Here is a 20,945-nt window from a genome sequence, read left to right on the forward strand (position 1 = left end):
GACCCCATGGACTGAAGCACGTCAGGCTTCCCTGTCCATCACCAACTCCTGGAGCTTACTTAAACTCATGTCCGTTGAGTTGGTGATGCCATCCAACCGTCTCATCCTCTGTCATCACCTTCTCTTTCTGCCTCCAATCTTTACCAGCATCAGGGTCTTTTCCAATGAATCAGTTCTTTCATTAGGTGGCCAAAGTACTGGAGTTTCAGCTTCAGCATCAGTCCTTCCAATGACTATTCAGGACTGATTTCCTTTAGGATTGACTGGTTGGATCTCTTTGCAGTCCAAGGGACTCTCAAGAGTCTTCTCCAACACCACAGTTCAAAAGGATCAATCCTTTGGTGCTCAGCTTTCACTGGGAGAAGGAAATGGCAACCCACTCCAGTATTCGTGCCTAGAGAAGCCCGTGGACAGAGGAGCCTGATGGGCTGCTATCCATAGGGTTGCGCAGAGTCAGACACAACTGAAGCAACTTAGCAGCAGCAGCAGCTTTCATTATAGTCCAGCTCTCACATCCATACATGACTCCTGGAAAAACCATAGCCATAACTAGATGGAACTTTGTTGGTAAAGTAATGTCTCTATTTTTTAATATGCTGTCTAGGTTGGTCATAACTTTTCTTCCAAGGAGGAAGCATCTTTTAATTTCATGGCTGCAGTCACCATCTGCAGTGATTTTGGAGCCTCCCAAAATAAAGTCTCTCACTGTTTCCTTTATTTCCCCATCTATTTGCCATGAAGTGATGGGACCAGATGCCATGATCTTAGTTTTCTGAATGTTGAGCTTTAAGCCAACTTATTCACTCTCTTCTTTTACTTTCATCAAGAGCCTCTTTAGTTTTTTACTTTCTGCCATAAGGGTGGCATCATCTGCATATCTGAGGTTATTGATATTTCTTCCGGCAATCTTGATTCCAGCTTGTGCTTCATCCAGCCTGGCATTTCTTATGATGTACTCTGCATATAAATTAAATAAGCAGGGTGATACAGCCTTGATGTACCCCTTTCCCAATTTGGAACCAGTCTATTGTTCCATGTTCAGTTCTAGCTGTTGCTTCTTGACCTGTGTACAGATTTCTCAGGAGGCAGGTCAGGTGGTCTGGTATTCCCACCCCTTGAAAAATTTCCCACAGTTTGTCATTATCCACACAGTCAAAGGCTTTGGTGTAGTCAATAAATCAAAAGTAGATGTTTTTCTGGAACTCTCTTGCTTTTTCGATGATCCAGCAGATATTGGCAATTTGATCTCTGGTTCCTCTGCCTTTTCTAAAACCAGCTTGAACATCTGGAAATTCATGGTTCACATACTGTTGAAGCCTGGCCTGGAGAATTTTGAGCATTACTTTGCTAGCATGTGAGATGAGTGCAATTGCAGTTTGAACATTCTTTGGCGTTGCCTTTCTTTGGGATTGGAATGAAAACTGACCTTTTCCAGTCCTGTGGCCACTGCTGAGTTTTCCAAATTTGCTGGCATATTAAGTGCAGCGCTTTCACAGCACCATCTTGTAGGATTTGAAATAGCTCAACTGGAATTCCATCACCTCCACTAGCTTTGTTCGTCGTGATGCTTCCTAAAGCCCACTTGATTTCACATTCCAGCATGTCTGGCTCTAGGTGAGTAATCACACTTCACACCATCATGGTTATCTGGGTCATGAAGATCTTTTTTTGTATAGTTCTTCCGTGTATTCTTGCCACCTCTCCTTAATATCTTCTGCTTCTGTTAGGTGCATACCTTTTCTGTCCTTTATTGTGCCCATCTTTGCATGGAATGTTCCCTTGGTATCCCTAATTTTCTTGAAGAGATCTCTAGCCTTTCCCATTCTATTGTTTTCCTCTATTTCTTTGCATTGATCATTGAGGAAGGCTTTCTTATCTCTCCTTGCTGTTCTTTGGAACTCTGCATTCAAATGGGTATATCTTTCCCAAGCCCAGGCTATATTCAAGATCAATGTCTGTGGTAGAACATTACTGACAGCATTTAAAAAAACCTGCTTTTAGGAGTTGAATTATGTCCTCCAAAAAGTATGTTGAGGCTCTAATCACCTATATCCCAGAATATAATGTTATTTGGAAATAGGATCGTTGCTGGATGTAATTACTTAATTAAAAATGAGGGCATACTGGAGTAGGGTGTGCTTTTAATCCAGATGAATGGTGTCCTTATAAGAAGATGGCCGTGTAAAGACAGAGACATGGGGAGAAGGTCATGTGATGCTGAAGGCAGAGATTAGAGTCAGACAGCTACAAGCCAAGGAACATCAAAGATTGCCAAGAAACCACTGGAAGTCAGGGAGAGATAGGAAGGATCCTCCCCTACAGGTTTCAGAGGGAAGATAACCCTGCAAACACCTTAATTTAGACTTCTAGTCTCCAGAGACAATACATTTCTGTTGCATTTTGTAGGTCTTGGTTATGGGTAGCCTGAGGAAATGAATACAGCTGTCTGTGTGACTCCAAGTGCTAAAGAATCCACCTGAAAATTCAGGAGATGCAAGAGACATGATTCTGATCCCTGGGTCAAGATCCCCTGGAGTGGCAGGAAATGGCAATCCACTCTGGTATTCTTGCCTGGAAAATTTCATAGGCAGAGGAGCCTGGTGGGCTATACTCCATGGGGCCATGAAGAGTCAGAAATGACTGAGTGACTGAACACATATATGATTCCAGGGTGCAGATGAGTTTGAGAACCTCCACTATACATTAATTCTCTTTCCTTAAGAATTTATTGTGCAACTTGGGGGAAGGAAACCTTGACTCTTGATTAGGCCTGGGGTAGGTTTGCCATCCTATGCTGATGCTTGCTGTACCACCTTCTAAAGCATTGGTTGGTGTTGATTGGGTATTTACAATGGTTAGTGTGTGTGGAGATTTAGAGGGTCATTCTCAGTGCTCCTCTTCATGGGAGAAATTGTAGTGGAGGCTGTGCACCTAGGCATGAAGTAAGAGGTGCCCAGACAAGAGAATGGAAGATGGCAAGAAGCAGAATGAGTGCTCCCCTTTAAGACAGTACAGTAGAAAACCATCACAGGGGGAGAAGGAATGATCAGTAAGGCTGCCTGCAATCTAGAGATACAGACACTGGTGAAAAAGAGCCCTATGAAGAGCAAAGGTCCATACAGCCAAGGCTATGGTCTTCCCAGTGGTCTTGTATGGTTGTGAGAGCTGGACTGTAAAGAAGTCAGAATGCCAAAGAATTGATGCCTTCAAACTGTGGTGCTGGAGAAGATTCCTGAGAGTCCCTTGGACAGTAAGGAGATCAAGCCAGTCAATCTTAAGGGAAATCAACCCTGAATACTCACTGGAAGACCTGATGCTAAAGCTGAATCTCCAGCATTTTGGTCATCAGCTCAAAGTCATTGGAAAAGTCCCTGATGCTGGGAAAGATTGAGGGAAGAAGGAGAAAGGGGCATTAGAGGGTGAGATGGCTGGTTGGCATCACCAGTGCAATGGACATGAATTTAGGAAAACTTCAGAATAAGGTGAGGGATAGAGAGGCCTGGTGTGTTGCAGTCCATGGGGTCATGAAGAGTTGGACATGACTGGGTGACTGAACAACAACAACGAGAGGTGGCCAGGGTGACTGTAAGAAGAGGATGTTGGGATGCTTCACAGAGAAGGTGATATTTAAACCTGAGAAATGGGTTTTGGCAGGATGAAGGCTGTTCTAGACACAAGGAACATCTTAAAGGTGAGGAGGGGGCTGGTGAGTTGTGGGTGGACTTCATGCTTAGAGAAAGCTGGAAAAGAGAACTTGAGTAAAAGGAAAAAAGTCCAGGAAGGCAGGAGAAAGCAGTTTTCTGGAGGGATTTGGATATTGCGCTAAGTCCCTGGGCTTCATTTTATAAGCAGTGTGGCATCAATGGAGGCTTTTGATAAGGAAAGAAACACCATCATTAACTTAAATGATCTCAGTAACATTTCAGATGGTCCTGGTTTTGTAACTGAAGCAGAGGTGTCTCATTTGATTTTCCCAATGACTTATGAGAGACTGTTATTTCCTCAGCTTAATAGATTTTGGAACTGAAACTAATCGAATTTCAGTTACTGCCCAAGTCAGGGTAGGGACCGGATTTGAACCCTGGCTATCTGATTCCAGAATCTGTGGGCTAAACTGAGTTATGACTGAGGAGTCCCAACTCTGGTTGAAGAAAACTAGCCCTGTTGGCAGGATGAGGCAGGTAGACAGTGGAAGGCATGAGGGAGAGAACGGGGACAGAAAAAGTAGCTAAGAAGTTACCCTAGAATCATAAGAAATATCTCAAGTGAGACCAAAAATGATTTAGCAGCTGACTGTATTGCGGAAGATATCACCCCACTCGAGAATAACTGAGTAACGGGGAAAGCTGAGGAATGCAGAAGGAGTTGGGTGGTAGAAGAGACAAGGTTTCTTTAGACATTTCGAGGTGAAGTCCTTACATTATTCCTCTGTCAGAGACACTTAGGAAGCACATGAAAATGAGAGTTAGAGGTAGCTACCCTGCAGGAGAAATGGATCACTGCACCTAATCCTGAGGATTTAGAGACTCGATACTGCAGAGATGGTATAGGTGTGGTGTTCAAGCCCACAAGCTCTGGGGCTTAACGGTTTGAAAATCCTAACCAACCACTTATTAAGTGTGTGTTCTTGGACAAGCCTCAGTTTCTTCCTCTGCAAAAGGGGGATACTAGTAGGACTGATTTCATAGTCCTCATGCAGAGGATTAAGTGAGATGACAGGTGGGGTGCTTGCCAGAAAGCCAAGGCTTAAGAAACAGGCACGGCCTTCTGTCTCTCTCTGCTTCCTGTCTCCCAGAAAGCCTTCTCTTGACTCTACATCACCCTCTTCATCATCTGAGACTTTTTCTGCATCCACATCAGAACTTAGTTCTCCTTGTTCAACCTTTGGCTTAGTAGCTGTCTTTTTCTTTTCTTTTCTGAACAAATATTTATTTATTTATTTGGCTGCACCAGGTCTTAGCTGTGGGGCATAGGATCTTCATTGCAATATGGAAACTCTTAGTTGCATAGCCACCTTCTTCTTAAAGATCAGTCTCTCCACTAGCCCAGGGATGTTTGGTAGTTTTTCTTCTTCTTTCTCCTGGTGTATACATGATTTTCTTCTAGTGTCGCCACCTTACTTCACGGTGTTCTGGGCCTCAAACCAAGGAGGGGACGAGGCAGCCCATGCTGTTCAGCCCCGCTGGTCATCTCCGAAGGTACAGCTGGTTTATTGGCTCCCTGGTTACCTTTGAGCATCTTCAGGCCCTGATTCAGAGATTGTATGCTGCATGCACAGTGCATGGTATGAGACGGGGTCTCAATACAAAGTTGGAGGAGAGCTGCTCTTCTTAGGCAGGGCAGAGTTGAATCAAATGACAATAGTGAAAGCCTAGGGTTGGCTTCCTGGTCTTTGGGTTCTAGAAAGAGGTGTCTATAACAGAGGAGAGAGGTATAGAGATAGTGGTTTTTCACCATTTCCATTCCTGGTGCTCAGAAAAGGAGCCGTATCTCTGGAGAAAATAAAGGATACACTGTGTGGGTGAGAGTGGTCTGTTGCTGGTGATCTGGGGAGACTGAAGCTAGAAATCGGTTTGAAAGAATGATTTTTATGGATCAGCACTATCACCTCAAACTGATGTCCTGTGGTTGCTCTTCCTTCTGGTCTGTCCTAAATATACCTTTATTTCTCGCCCTTAAAGAAACAACACACTTTTATCAAGTCACCCTCTAGCTAGAAATACCTTAAAGGACTTCCCTTTTTCTTAAGAAGTGAGTCTTAAAACTTTTGGGGTGCAATCAAAATACTCTCCCCTCAGTCTCTTCCTATCTCTCCAACTTGCTGTTTCTCAAACCACTTCCATCCCAGTGAGTCAAAGATTTCTGCTGCTCATTTCCATCTCTATGTTTGGCCTTTGTCCTTTTGCTACATGCAACTGTCCCCCAGAGACAGAGTCCATTTGTTGAGCAGTCAACAGCAGTCAACTCTCTTTGCCCCGAGAGAGCGTTATTCACCTGCCTTGCCAGTCCCCTTACTTTGCTAGAATCCACAACTTCCCTGGCTCTACTCCACCTGCACACTCAAGTTAAAATAGACTACTTACACAAGATGAACAAGCAAGTTGGTTAAATACATGTAATTGAAAGGAGAATATAATCAATCTGATTTCGGTGTTGACCATCTGGTGATATCCATGTGTACAGTCTTTTCTTGTGTTGTTGGAAGAGGGTGTTTGCTATGACCAGTGCATTTTCTTGGCAAAACTCTATTAGTCTTTGCCCTGCTTCATTCTGTACTCCAAGGCCAAATTTGCCTGTTACTCCAGGTGTTTCTTGACTTCCTACTTTTGCATTCCAGTCCCCTATAATGAAAAGGACATCTTTTTTGGGTGTTAGTTCTAAAAGGTATTGTAGGTCTTCATAGAACTGTTCAACTTCAGCTTCTTCAGCGTTACTGGTTGGGGCATAGACTTGGATTACTGTGATATTGAATGGTTTGCCTTGGAAATGAACAGAGATCATTCTGTCATTTTTGAGATTGCATCCAAGTACTGCATTTTGGACTCTTCTGTTGACCATGATGGTTATTCCATTTCTTCTAAGGGATTCTTGCCTGCAGTAGTAGACATAATTGTCATCTGAGTTAAATTCACCCATTCCAGTCCATTGTAGTTCACCGATTCCTAGAATGTTGACATCCACTCTTGCCATCTCCTGTTTGACCACTTCCAATTTGCCTTGATTCAGGGACCTGACATTCCAGGTTCCTATGCAATATTGCTCTTTACAGCATTGGACCTTGCTTCTATCACCAGTCACATCCAAAGCTGAATATTGTTTTTGCTTTGGCTCCAACCCTTCATTCTTTCTGGAGTTATTTCTCCACTGATCTCCACTAGCATATTGGGCACCTACTGACCTGGGGAATACCTCTTTCAGTATCCTATCATTTTGCCTTTTCATACTCTTCATGGGGTTCTCAAGGCAAGAATACTGAAGTGGTTTGCCATTCCCTTCTCCAGTGGACTACAATCTGTCAGACCTCTCCATCATGACCCACCCATCTTGGGTTGCCCCACGGGCATGGCTTAGTTTCATGGAGTTAGACAAGGCTGTGGTCCTAATGTGATTAGATTGACTAGATTTATGTGATTATGGTTTCAGTGTGTCTTCCCTCTGATGCCCTCTTGCAACACCTACCATCTTACTTGAATTTATCTTACCTTGGGCGTGGGGTATCTCTTCACGGCTGCTCCAGCAAAGCACAATCGATGCTCCTTACCTTGGATGAGGGGTATCTCCTCCCGCCACCCTTCCTGACCTTCAGTGTGGGATGGCTCCTCTAGGCCCTCCTGCGCCCGCACAGCCACCACTCCTTGGACGTGGGGTTGCTCCTCCCAGCTGCCGCCCCTAGACTTGAGCGTGGGGTTGCTGCTCCCGGTCGCTGCCCTGGCCTCGGGCGTGTGGTTGCTGAACTTCCTGATGTTCAAGCTGGTTTTAGAAAAGGCAGAGGAACCAGAGATCAAATTGCCAACATCCGCTAGATCATGGAAAAAGCAAGAGACTTCCAGAAAAACATCTGTTTCTGCTTTATTGACTATGCCAAAGCCTTTGACTGTGTGGATCACAATAAACTGTGGAAAATTCTGAAAGAGATGTGAATACCAGACCACCTAACCTGCCTCTTGAGAAATCTGTATGCAGGCCAGGAAGCAACAGTTAGAACTGGACATGGAACAACAGACTGGTTCCAAATAGGAAAAGGAGTACGTCAAGGCTGTATATTGTCACCGTTTATTTAACTTCTATGCAGAGTACATCATGAGAAACGCTGGACTGGAAGAAACACAAGCTGGAATCAAGATTGCCGGGAGAAATATCAATAACCTCAGATATGCAGATGACACCACCCTTATGGCAGAAAGTGAAGAGGAACTAAAAAGCCTCTTGAAGAAAGTAAAAGAGGAGAGTGAAAAAGTTGGCTTAAAGCTCAACATTCAGAAAACGAAGATCATGGCATCTGGTTCCATCACTCCATGGGAAATAGATGGGGAACCAGTGGAAACAGCGTCAGACTTTATTTTGGGGGGCTCCAAAATCACTGCAGATGGTGATTGCAGCCATGAAATTAAAAGACGCTTACTCCTTGGAAGAAAAGTTATGAGCAACCTAGATAGTATATTCAAAAGCAGAGACATTACTTTGCCAACTAAGGTCCATCTAGTCAAGGCTATGGAGAAGGCGATGGCACCCCACTCCAGTACTCATGCCTGGAAAATCCCATGGGCGGAGGAGCCTGGTGGGCTGCAGTCCATGGGGTCGCAAAGAGTCAGACATGACTGAGCGACTTCACTTTCTCTTTTCACCTTCATGCATTGGAGAAGGAAATGGCAAGCCACTCCAGTGTTCTTGCCTGGAGAATCCCAGGGACGGGGGAGCCTGGTGGGCTGCCGTCTCTGGGGTTGCACAGAGTCAGACACGACTGAAGCAACTTAGCAGCAGCAGCAGCAGTCAAGGCTCTGGTTTTTCCTGTGGTCATGTATGGATGTGAGAGTTGGACTGTGGAGAAGGCTGAGCGCCGAAGAATTGATGCTTTTGAACTGTGGTGTTGGAGAAGACTCTTGAGAGTCCCTTGGACTGCATGCAAGTAAATCCAACCAGTCCATTCTAAAGGAGATCAACCCAGGGATTTCTTTGGAAGGAATGATGCTAAAGCTGAAACTCCAGTACTTTGGCCACCTCATGCGAAGAGTTGACTCATTGGAAAAGACTCTGATGCTGGGAGGGATTGGGGGCAGGAGGAGAAGGGGACGACCGAGGATGAGATGGCTGGATGGCATCACGGACTCGATGGACGCAACTCTGAGTGAACTCTGGGAATTGGTGATGGACAGGGAGGCCTGGCATGCTGCGATTCATGGGGTCGCAAAGAGTCGGACATGACTGAGCGACTGAACTGAACTGAACTGAACTGAACTGAATTGAAAGAGTGTTCTGCAATGTTAAATTAATAAAGTTCTCAGAGTAAACACTGAAGCCTTTGAGTTTTATCCTTAAATAGTATTTGACCCAGAACAGAATAGCCTCTTTGAGAGCTCCAGCCTTCTCAGAGCCTTAACTGGCAAGATAAAGGGCTTTAGAGGAGAAGGTATCAAGAGTATTCAACTGACCCAAGAGAATGAGTAGGCTTCCTTCAACATGTAACTTGCTAACAGCGAGGGGCTTGGGGAAATTTGGGCCAGTAATTATCTGTGGTCTAACTGACTGCCTATCTGAGTCACTCTACCCACCACCCAAAGGGAGTTTACCAGATTTCCCTGATCCTGATTGAGTTGACTCATATAAACTATAGTGAATTTCTTCTTAGGCCCAATGCTCCATGGAATTAATCAAACTTTGGGTTTGTCTACTGCAATCAGTTCGATAGTTGCCTTCTGCTCAAGGATGGCTCCTTGCCTTCATTAAATCTGAAGGTTTCAGCTTTTGTTAGTGCAGACCACCTCAATCAATATAAGCAAGTGCACCTGTCTCCTAAATGAGACTGTCAAGCCAAGGCTCTGATAACCAATGGTTACTAAATACTTAATGATCTGTGTGTGTGTCACAGCGTCCTCATCACACTTCAGTCTGGGGTTTTGCACTTAACTTTTAAAATCTCTCTTTTCTAAAACTTACCCTACTACTTTTCATGCTTTATTTTCCTTATTTAACATTTTATAGCACATTGGCAGAGTGCTTCAGAAAACATAAATTGGGACCCAGAAATTGGCAGAACTGAGAACCATCCGCTCTCAATGGTACCTTTTCTTAGTGTGGTGGTTATTAATGCTGTTTACCAAATGGTCCACTTTCTCCCCAGTCTGGGTGCGTGTGATGATTGTATTTCCTGACTCCCTTCTAGTTGATGGGATCATGTGACTAGTCCTGGCCAAGGAGTTGAAAGCAAAAGTAATGTACGTTACTTCTTTGCTGGAATGAGAATGTCAGTGTTTAATTTTCCCTCTGCTACTATGACCAATAATTCTCTAGATTTGGCGGCTCTGCCAGCCTGGGTCCTAGTGATGATAAAAAAAGATACAGAGCCAAACCCTAGCCAAGCTACTCTGGGCATATAGAAAGAAAAATAATAATCAACCTTTATTGTTTTTAGCCACTGATAATTTCAAGTTTTTGTGACTATAGCACAACTTAGCTTGACTAAGTGAGATAGGCAGCTTGTGAGATAATAAAAGACCTGTGAGAAGTGTAAGGAAGACATGATTAACATCTTTCCAATACCATCTCATCTGAAGACTCCCAAACTTACATTCCTATCCCATGCTTCTTCTTTGAGCTCACATATCTACTTCCCTAACCACCCCACCTGACATATCCACTTGGATGTCTCAGATGGTACCTCATTATATGCAATGAACTTGCATTATGTGCAAACTTCAAATTACATGCAAACTGAACTTGTAAATGTCTCCCAGACTCGATGTCTCCCATCTTGTGTCAACATTTAGTACTATTTAGTACAAGCATGTTCTCACTTACTGTTGTCATAAGCTTCACTCTTTGTTTTATGGCAAATATGATGGCCCTTAATCATCTCATCACTGAGACGTGATGGTTCTCCAGAACAGCGACTGTTTCCACCACTGGTGTGCATGTTTATTGCCAACATCCTAGGCAAAGCCTCCAGTCTCACGTCTAGATCACTGCAGTGGCCTCTCCCTCTCTGTGTCATTACATTTGATTCCACATACAGTAGCCAGAAGATCTCTTTAAAAATTTATAAGAGATCATATTAACCACCTGCAATGACTTCTCATTTAATCTTAGAATAGAAACCCAGATTTCTTACCATATTCTACAAGGTCCTCCGTAATCTGGCTCCTCCTCTCTCTCCAGCCTTATTTTTTTGCCTCAATAACCTGCACATACACTGACCGTTTCTCAGCTACAAGAAAAAACCAAGTCTTTGAGGCATCAATGCCTTTGCCCCTGCTGTTCCTTTGACCTAGAATGTTGTTCCACTGGCTCTATAAACTGTTTATTTCTTCTTGTCTCTTAGATTTTAGCTCAACTATCAATCTTTAGAAAGTTTTTCTCAGACTCTCCTATAAACTGTTAGTATCTTTGTTATTTTCCAGGTATTCCTATTCATTTCTTCAAGAGTACTTATCACAACCTGCAAATGTTAATTTTTTTATGTATGTTGTTCTCCTTAAAAGAAGGAAAGTTTCAGGAGGACAAGAATCTTGTCCCTCTTGTTCACTACTGCAATCCCTGCGCCCTGTGTGATGAGAGTACGTAGAATGTTCTCATAGCATGTTTGGATCAATGAATGATTATTATGCGTATTTTGCAAGTGGAGACAAGAGAGAAAGCAGGTGATGTGCTTAGAGTCCATGGACAGTGACTGAATGGAAGGACTGAGTCTCTGACCACATCTTCTGACCCTGCAGTGTGTGCTCTGATTCCACGTATCATAGATGTTCACATAGCTGCCTGATAAGCAGGAAAAGGTCCTTTTCTTGGCGTCCATTTTTCACCAGAATACCATGAACTCTTCCCTTTTCCCTCATCACTGAAACAAAGTGGCTTTGCACCACCAGCAGCCCAGCTCTTTACTCATTTTTCATTCTATAAAACGTTATTAAACTGCACCACACAGATAAGTACTAGAAAAATTGCCAGGTTATTGTCCTAACATAAAATTAGCCAATTTGCCTGTGTACGGATTGCAAAGAATGCAAGGCATCCCATTCAAGTGATTAACCTCTTAGTTAATAAAAGCAACAGTTTCATGTGTATAAATAATATAATAAAAGGAACAGTCATATCAAAGTTATGTAGCCCTCCCCTTCCTCGGCTCATCTCCTTAATTGGTAAATAATTCATCAAACCCTGAAATGAATTGTCCTCCCACCCACATTTCTTCATCCAATTATTATGAAATAGGAAAGCAGCCTCCTTTCTCCCTTTGGAAAGCAGGAGATAATGAAATCGTTCAGGGCTTCCCTGAGCCTGTGCTCGGCTAGATAGAGAACAGGCATGGGCCTCGCCAATCACTGAGTGATGCTTCTCCGGGATCCCCCAAATTGAGCTTGTCCCTTTAGTTTGCCCTCTTCCTCCTCGAAGGTGATGTATCTGTCTTTCCACTTGAGCATCCGCAGATATTACCTGTTGTGAGGGTGACTTTCAATGGGAGGAACGGGCTGGGTGGAGCAGTCAGCTGCCTGAAGATTTTAATATGACTTCTGCATCAAATGAGTTGCTTGGGTCCACTTTTACAATGCTGATGAGCCACAATTCCTAGACACGGAAATGTCCTTTTATGTTGTAAATTATATAAGATTATTGCCTCAAGTTTCTTGTGGGAGCTATAATTTTTTCCCCTTTGGACTTCTTCATGTGTGGAAAAAACCCTACATTAGATATAAATTAATATACTCTTGGGCTGATGACCTTTGGTTTTTTGCCTTTTACCTTTAAATTGAGGTAGAATAATGCCCAACATAGTGTAATTTGCCTTTGCAAAACTCTTATATGTATGTCACCATAATTCCCAAGGATGGTCTTGCTAATAAATCCCATTAAAATTCTCTTTTTCAGATCATTTTGGTTCATCTCATGAGTTCTGTTTAGAATATTATCATTATCCACACTCAACAGCTCTTTGTTGTAGATAGAGCACAGAGGTTGTGTACTGAACTTACAATAGCAGTGTTTATACCTGGGGTTTCTTTATTTTCCCTCCAATGCATTAGAGTTTTATGGAAAAAGATAAAACAGTTACTGCTTCCTTTTACCACCGCTTTTTGAATAGCCTCTTCGGCTTGAAGTTTACAGCTGCCGAAAAATCATCTTAATTTGCAAATTGCACGAGCACTGTTCTCTAGGTCTTGGTACTATAGTCAGGCAACGAGAGAAATGGAAATGTCAGCAGCAGCATTTATGATTGACTTGGTGGGGAAACTTTTCCATTTCAGTGCAGATGGAGTGTGTTACCCAAGTGCACTGCTGAAGGGTGCGTGAGACTTGGCCCTGAGCTTTACTTCTTCTCCATCACAGCCATGGTCAGTTGAAACCATCAGCTTTACCTTCTATACCATCTGAAGTTTGGGAAAAGGCTTTCTGTCTAAAAATGAGATCTTGACGACTGGACCATCCAATTTCTTTCTAAAAATTTCCTCTTCTCTTTTCAAATAAATAAGCTATTCTTCACTGTTGCTTGAGAAACGCTATTGTGAAATTCTGGTTTTTCTACTACTTACGGCTGCTCTACAGAGACAAAGAAATTTCTGTAGAAATGAACAATAGGAAAAAAAAGAATCATGCTGGAATTGGATTGACTGGACTTGCTAAAGCAAATATGTCTTAATCTTAATTAACCAACTTCTGACATCCGAATGTGAGGACTGTGGGTTCTGTCACATGAGTACTTTATAATCGGTGTCCTCTGGGTGCCTAGCCGAGAATTCTTCTCTGTTGAGTAAATTCTTTCTATCCGACCCTGCGCTATAATATCCCAAACCACAGCAGGGGAACTTTGATCAAGGTCAGGACAGATGGACTTGGAGGAGTTTCTAGCTGAGAAAGGCAGCTATTCTCGGCGACTGCCTGGAGAACTGCTTTTCTTTATCTGGGAAGGCTGTTCTCTTCAGAGCAGGGTGCAGATTCGGGAGTGACCTGCCCATGACATGCTGATGACTGTCTAGCCAGCCTGATCAGCAAACAGCTTTTGTCTTCTCAGCTCCATCCCTGAATCATTGTTTAAAATCCTAACCTGATGGCAGTGCTTACCCAGTGATTGCAGAAGACCCGCTCTTCTTTGAACTGGCCTTTGTCTAAAGATAATGAAATAGACAACACTGGTAGCATCTATTTCAGTGTCCCTCTGCTTGACTCCCAGTCTCCTTCTCCTGCCAGTTCTGTTTCTTTGGATTCCTTTTCATCCTTTTGGCTCACCTTCAAAATCTAGTCATCTGTTGTCTTAGCCCTTAAAAGTCCTGATTTCTGCCACTGTGATCCTAGAAGGGAAATGAATGGGGAGCTGATACTTACTGAGTACCTGTGGTGATCAGTTCTGCTCCAGGAAGGTGTACCTGTGTTATTGCATTGGATCACAGCTATGCACGTGAGTGTCTCCATTTTACAAATGAGAACACTGAGGTTCCTACAGACCAAGTGACTTGTCTAAGGGCACATAGCAAGCAAGGAGTATAGTCAGAGTTGGAATTTTGGTGTATCTGACTTCAACAAGGGCCATTCACAGCTAACCCTTTCTAATGAAATCACTGCAAGATTATATACTTTCTTGAATCAGTTAAAATTCTCTTATTCCCCTATAACCCTTTGAAGTCAAGTCTTCAGCCCAAGACAGGTTTATGGGGATGATCTTTTTGATCAGATCAAGTTCACACTCAAATAGGAGTCCCTCAAATACTTCCACACGGTAGACTGTTTTTCCTTGTCGATCCAAGGACCAGATCATGACCAAGAAAATGTGGTTGATTTTATATTCTCAGAATTCCTCTTTCATCAGGTGACATTTGTGTGTCCACTGTTCTACTCCTGACCTGCTTTTTGCGACTCTGATGCTCTGTGTAGATTAACACATTGGACTTTCTCAACCAGGCCCTATTCATTGTCCCTAGAATGACCTGGTCTTTCCTGTTTTGATATAGCCAGTGTCCTCATCCACTGTTTCACTTCATGCACTGGCTGCATTCTGTGTGTGTGTGTGATTTGTTTACACTCATGTTTGCACTGTCTCACTGGTAAAATCTTCTAAAACTCAGCTCAGTCTTTTTCCTACTTTGTTTTCTTAGCCCATTCCTTCTGTGCTATTGACTGCATCTTCCTTCCTGCATTTTGCAGTATTGACATGTGCCAACTTTTATTTCTTATACCAAATTACTGAGGGGGACTTTTTTTGTGGCCTCAGAACTAGAACCCAAACCTGAGGACAAATTGCCATTCATGATACACATCTTCTACAGGAATCTGTGTTAGTTTACTAGGGTTGCTGGAAGAAAATGTCAGACTCAGTGGCTTCAACAACAGACATTTATTAATATTATCTCACAATTCTGGAGGCTAGAAGTCCAAGATCAAGGTGTTAGCAGGGTTGGTTTTTTCTCAGGCTTCTCTACTTGGCTTATAAATGGCTATCTTCTCCCTGTAACCTTGCATGGTCTTCTCTTGGTACATATCTGTGTCCTAAGCTCCTTTTCTTATGAAGACACCAGTAAGATTGGATTAGAATTCACCCTGATGACCTCCTTTAATCTTAATTACCTCTTCAAAGACCCTGTGTCCAAATAAGGTCATACTCTGAGGTACTAAGGGTTAGGACTTCAGCATATTAATTTTGGGGGTCACACAGTTCAGCCCATAACAGTATCTAATGACAGTCATGTCCAGATATACCCCCAGGGTTTCTCAAAATGTGGCCATGCCTTCTCTGCTGCCTTCCCAATCATTCCACCCCAAAATCTGTATGAGAAAATCACCAGGTAAATGAGTGAGGGGGCTAGGGGGGTGGTCAGCAATATTTGTGGTCAAGAGGTTTTCACTTCCTTTTCCAAGCATAGGAGGAGGATGGGGTACTTGCCTGTCCCTCCTGTCCCTCCAAGCCATATAAGGGAAGTGCCCAGAGAATCTCTTGCAGGGGTTGAGTGTGCCTGGAAGAACAGATAATGGTAGCTGTCATCCAAGCCTCTTGCAGGGTTCTTACAGAGTCTATCCTTGTGCTTCCCAGTGGCAGTGAGGCAAGCATGGTTAGAAAGTTTTTGGAAGAGTCTGCTGTTTCTCCTGAGTGTTGGAGGCACCCAGGACCCCAGTGCCCAGTGCTCAGTTTCATCTGTCATTAATCTCCAAAGGTAAGGAGTGTGATGGGATACATTACAGGAAGAAATGTTGGGAAGAAGATGGGGGCATCAAGGCAAGTGCCAATTCCCCGAGGACCTTAGAGGGCATAGAAAACCGTCACTGGTCTCAACTCCAAGTGAAGAGTCAGGGGGATTAAAAAGGAGGCATGAACCATAGGGTATTCATGAAACTAGCAAGAGTTATCTCTTCCCACCTGCCCAGAGAAGGTCTAGGGGACACTGAACAGTGGCAAAGAAAGGTTTGACTGTCTCCTCTCTGAAGAGGCTCTTAGTACACTGGAGGCTATTTTTAGTACATCATCTATACATCAGGAGGAATTGCACAGAAGATGAAACCAGACCAAGCTAAAGGAAGACTATCCCAGCCCCTTGTATCAGATAATACCTGCAATCTTTTCTATCCTTGTTCCCTGCTTTGGCACACTGGATAGAGGAGCTAGGTGTCCAGAAGGAGGAGGAGTTTGATGTGTCCCAGGGAACATTGTGCTCCCTACTAAGTTTGGTGAAGAGGAGATTTGAGAAAATCATGTAAGTTTTTCCCTTTGGCTTATGCCAGGATGCTCCTGAGGAACTAGAAAAGTTAAATATTAAATTGGAGAAGAGATTACAATGCTGGAATATCCTGGGATGAGCATGTGATAAGGGAAGCTGTGGATTTTTGTTGGGAATTAGGACCTGGAAATGGAGATCTGACAAGGTAAAGGCAGCCACTGGAGAACAATAAAACTATTGTATTAATGTCAGACTGTTCAATCACAGTGGGTATTTGATTGCTGTTGAAAAGCCATAGTGAGTGTTGCTGCTTGACAAGGATGCCTCCCTTGGTCATCCCAAGTTATTGGTTAGATTTTAGGTGCAATGAGTTTAAAAGAGAAAATTGGGATGCCACACATTTTCTTCTGCTTCAGAGAGGATTGATCTGATTTGAAACAATCACAATTTTAATCATAGGAGATTAGATTGAAAAAACTGAAGATTAGGTTGAAATAGATTAGACTGAAAAGTTAATTGTCTTGCTTTAATTTGCCTTTTTTAGACAATGTAGTAGAATGGAGGGTGTAGGGTTCAGAGGATCTGGGGTCTACTATTGACTCCATCCATAATCATCAATGTCCATGAGCAGTCACATCATAGGAACTTATGGTATCTTGATTATCCCAATTCAATAAACATTTACCAAGTCTCTTATGAGGATAATGGACTTTAGAGTTAGACTGTGTGGGTTAGAATCCAGGCTCTACCATGTGTGATCTTGAACAAGTTACTTATCTTTCCTGAGACACTGCTTGCTTATCTTTAAATGGGAACGTGGCAATTAAACTGAGACACAGAGAATCCATAGATTCTCTTCTGTAAAATGGAGCATTTGAAGTATGGGATCTTTAAAACTCCTTCATTTCCAAGTCTATTCTGTATAAAACTGCAGGGAAGAAAATGTATTTAAGCAGAATCATGTGGCTTCAGATTGTGAAAAAGCAAGAATTTCCTGGTTAGAAACCAGATGTGATACTCAAAGAGGTTTTTGTTTAGCCTCCTAATTAAATAAACTAGTGACTTGTCTGGTTGGAGTGATTTTGCTGAAAGTTGAAAAGATGGAGTAAGTCAGTAGGTTTCAAATAAGTGCAAGAATGGAGAGCATTAGATTCACTTGGGGAAGTTTTTATAGTGTTGTTCAGATAAATCTCTATCCTTACCTATTGTCTGTTTTGGGGGAATGAATTACTGAGTGCTAACTCTCCAGTTTTAATTGGAGATTTGTCTTTTTCTTATTTCTGATAGTCTTTGTTTCAAGTATTTTGGAGCTCAGTTACTTGTTTATACATCTGTAGGCTTTTTTTCCTTAAAAAAAGAAATTGACCTTACTATCATATGAGACTTTTCTCTTCATCTCCATTTTGTCTTGAAGTATACTTTGTCTGATACCTATATGACCATTTCAGCTTTTTTTGGATTAGTGTTTATATAATTTGTGGTTTTTCTTCTTTTGTTTTTAGCTATTAATAATATGTGTCTATTTAAAACAGTCACCTCTTTTAAACAATATGTGTTTGGATATTTATTTTCATCTAGTCTGATAATCTCTGCCTTTCAATTGCAGTGTTTAGTCCATTTAGATATACTATGATTGGTAATGTGATTAAATTTACCATGTTGTTATTTATTTTTTCTTTGTGCAGCCTGTTCTTTGCTATCTTTCTTTTCTGTACTCTCTGGGATTAATTATTTTATATTATTACATTAGTTGTTTTATATTATGTCCACTATTGGCTTATAGCTCTAGCTCTTTGTTTTATTTTTTAAAGTGGTTGTTCTGGATTGTAATATGTATTCATAATTGTCAGAGCCTACTTTGAATTCTTATTTTATCATTTATAACATATAAGGACCTTACTGTGATATACTTCCATTTACCTTACTATATCAATAGTATATTTCTCTCATATATGTTATAAACCCCAAAGTACATTTTTAATATTTTTGCTTTTAAAAAACAATCATTAAAGAGAAAAAAAATCAAGAAAAATTCTTTTGTTTCCCTGCGTATTTGCTGTTTCTTCCACTTTTCATTTTTTTAGCAGGACTGAGTTGTGGTGTAATTTCTCTTTACGCTGAAGAGCTTCCTTTAACATTTTTATAGTGCATGTCTCCTGTTGATGAATTCTCTCAGCTTATGTTTATCTGAAAATGCCCGATTGTTTCATCGTGAAGGGTACTTTTAGTTGGATGTAGAATTCTAGGTTGGTAGCTAGTTTTCTTTCAGCATTTATTTATTTTTTTTTTTTTATTTTTTTTTATTTTTTTTTTTTAATTTATTTATTTATTTTTAATTTTTACTTTACAATTCTGTATTGGTTTTGGCATAGATTGACATGAATCCACCACCGGTGTACATGCGTTCCCAAACATGAAAAAATATGGAACGCTTCACGAATTTGCGTGTCATCCTTGCGCAGGGGCCATGCTAATCTTCTCTGTATCGTTCCAATTTTAGTATATGTGCTGCCGAAGCGAGCACTCTTTCAGCATTTAAAAGATGTCATTCTACTGTCTTCTTTGCCTTGTTTCTAAAGAGAAATCACCTTTTGTTCTTTTCATTGTTGCCCTAGATTTAATGTGTCTTTTTCTCTGACTGCTTTTAGATTTTATTGGATTTGGTATTCAGTAATGTTACTCTATTTATACCCACATAGAGTTATTTAAAAAAAAAACATTTACACTGCTTGGGTTTTGCTGAGGCTTCTTGAATCTGTGTATTGATATTACATTTGGAATATATTTGGTTATTATTTCTTAAAAATATTTTTTTTCTGGTTTAATATGTCCCCAATTTGCTCCAATCTCTTTCTTCCTTTAGTTTCTCCTTTTATTAACTTATACGTATATTAGCCCATTTGATCTTGCTTATTAGGTCCTTGTGAATCAGTTTATTTTTTCCCAGTCTTTTTATTTTAGTTTTTCAGTTTGGATAGTTTCTATTTGCCTGTTTTAAGTACACTGATCTTCTCTTCTGCAGTGTCTAGCGCATTCTCAAGCTTACCTACTGAATGTTTTAGTTCAGGTGTTGTACTAATTCTAGAATCTTCATTTGGCTCTTTTTAAATAGTTTCATTTCTCTCCTGAGAGTCCCTATTTTTCTCATATGTCTATCTTTTCCATTAAATTACTGAAAATATTTATAATATCTGCTTTAAAGTATTCTCTGCTAATTTAGTAAGTATGTGCATTATCTTTGGGTCTGTTTATACTGTTTTGGATGTCTAATAGTTTTTATTATGTTTAGACATTGTGGATATTACATTATTGAAAATATGGATTTTTTAAATTGCCCTTCTAAAAAGAAAGCTGAGTTTTGGACCAGCAGACAGCTGATTTAATAGCAAATCAGCTTTATCCCCTAAGGCTTGACTTCAGGCTTTGTTATAGAAGTCTAGAGCAACCCTGCTACAAAGATGTGGACTTCTAGAGTCTTAACTAAGTGCTGGAGAGTTTCAGAGAGTTCTTTCCCATTTAGTTGGTCAGAACTCTAACATCTCCTAGTCCTTGAGAATGTCATTCTGTCCATGCAGTAGATATTCTCTGCTAGAGAGAGAGAGACTGTAAGGCTATATACCTGGTGAGTTAAGGCTCTGTGAGTCTTAACTCTGTCAGTGTGCATGTTACTATTTGACCAAAGATGTAAGGGAACCTTTATGTAGATTACTGGGGGTCATTCTCTGTGTACTTATTTCCTCTCTGCTGTCTACCCCATAAATTTAATCTGCCTCTGTAACATCAAACTCGAATTGAATGTAGGAATAAAACATATCTTAAATAAATGTCACTATAGCAATTAAAACAGAATGAATTATGTTTCCATTGTTACAAAAACTCAATCATTATTTCTGTCTCTTTAACAGAAGTTTCCCTGAATATGTAAGATGGCAGTGTTCTTTTGAGGAAAGCAGTTATTTTAGAGATGAATTCTAATAATGATTACAATATAAATTTTAGTATATGTGTTAATAGCTTTACATGGATTATCTCACTTAATTGTCATGGCACTTGTTCCAGTAAGACCTGTGATTGGGCTTCATTTTCCTATGCTCACCTTTTTTTTTCTCTCATTCTCTGTATGTTACAAAATGCCTGAAGATTTGTTCAATTTTTAAAAATATATAGGTGAAGCTGATTCTATTTATTTATTTTTACATTTTATTTATTAATTTATGTTTAGCTGTGCTGGATCTTCCTTCCTGTTCAGGCTTTTCTCTAGTTACAGTGACGGGGGGCTACTCTCTAGCCGTGGTGCACGGGCTTCTCATTGTGGTGGCTTCTCTTATTGTGGAGCACAGGCTCCAGAGTGCACAGACTTCCGTAGTCTCAGCTCCGAAGCTCTAGAGTGTGGGCTCAGTAGTTGTGGCACATGGGATTAGTTGCTCTGGGGCATGTAGAGATCTTCCCGGACTAGGGAATGAACCTGTGCCTCCTGAGCCACCAGAGAAGCCCTGTCCAGTTTTATAATTGATTATAATGGTAGGTAAGTGTGATGCTTGTTATATCAATCTTGGTGGACTCCTAAGGATCTTTTAAAATATGTTGATTCAA

The 20,945-nt window shown here is 41.3% G+C and overlaps 1 non-coding gene across 1 annotated transcript; it reads right to left on the reverse strand.

The window, feature by feature from the left end:
• Window positions 1-18,769: 18,769 nt before the first annotated feature.
• LOC120881227 lies at window positions 18,770-18,876 on the reverse strand. Its single transcript, XR_005725256.1, has one exon. It is a non-coding gene; the product is annotated as a U6 spliceosomal RNA (small nuclear RNA).
• Window positions 18,877-20,945: the final 2,069 nt, after the last annotated feature.

The sequence above is a fragment of the Oryx dammah genome, unplaced genomic scaffold (assembly GCF_014754425.2).
Source record: "Oryx dammah isolate SB20612 unplaced genomic scaffold, SCBI_Odam_1.1 HiC_scaffold_22, whole genome shotgun sequence".
In the NCBI taxonomy this organism is placed as follows: domain Eukaryota; kingdom Metazoa; phylum Chordata; class Mammalia; order Artiodactyla; family Bovidae; genus Oryx; species Oryx dammah.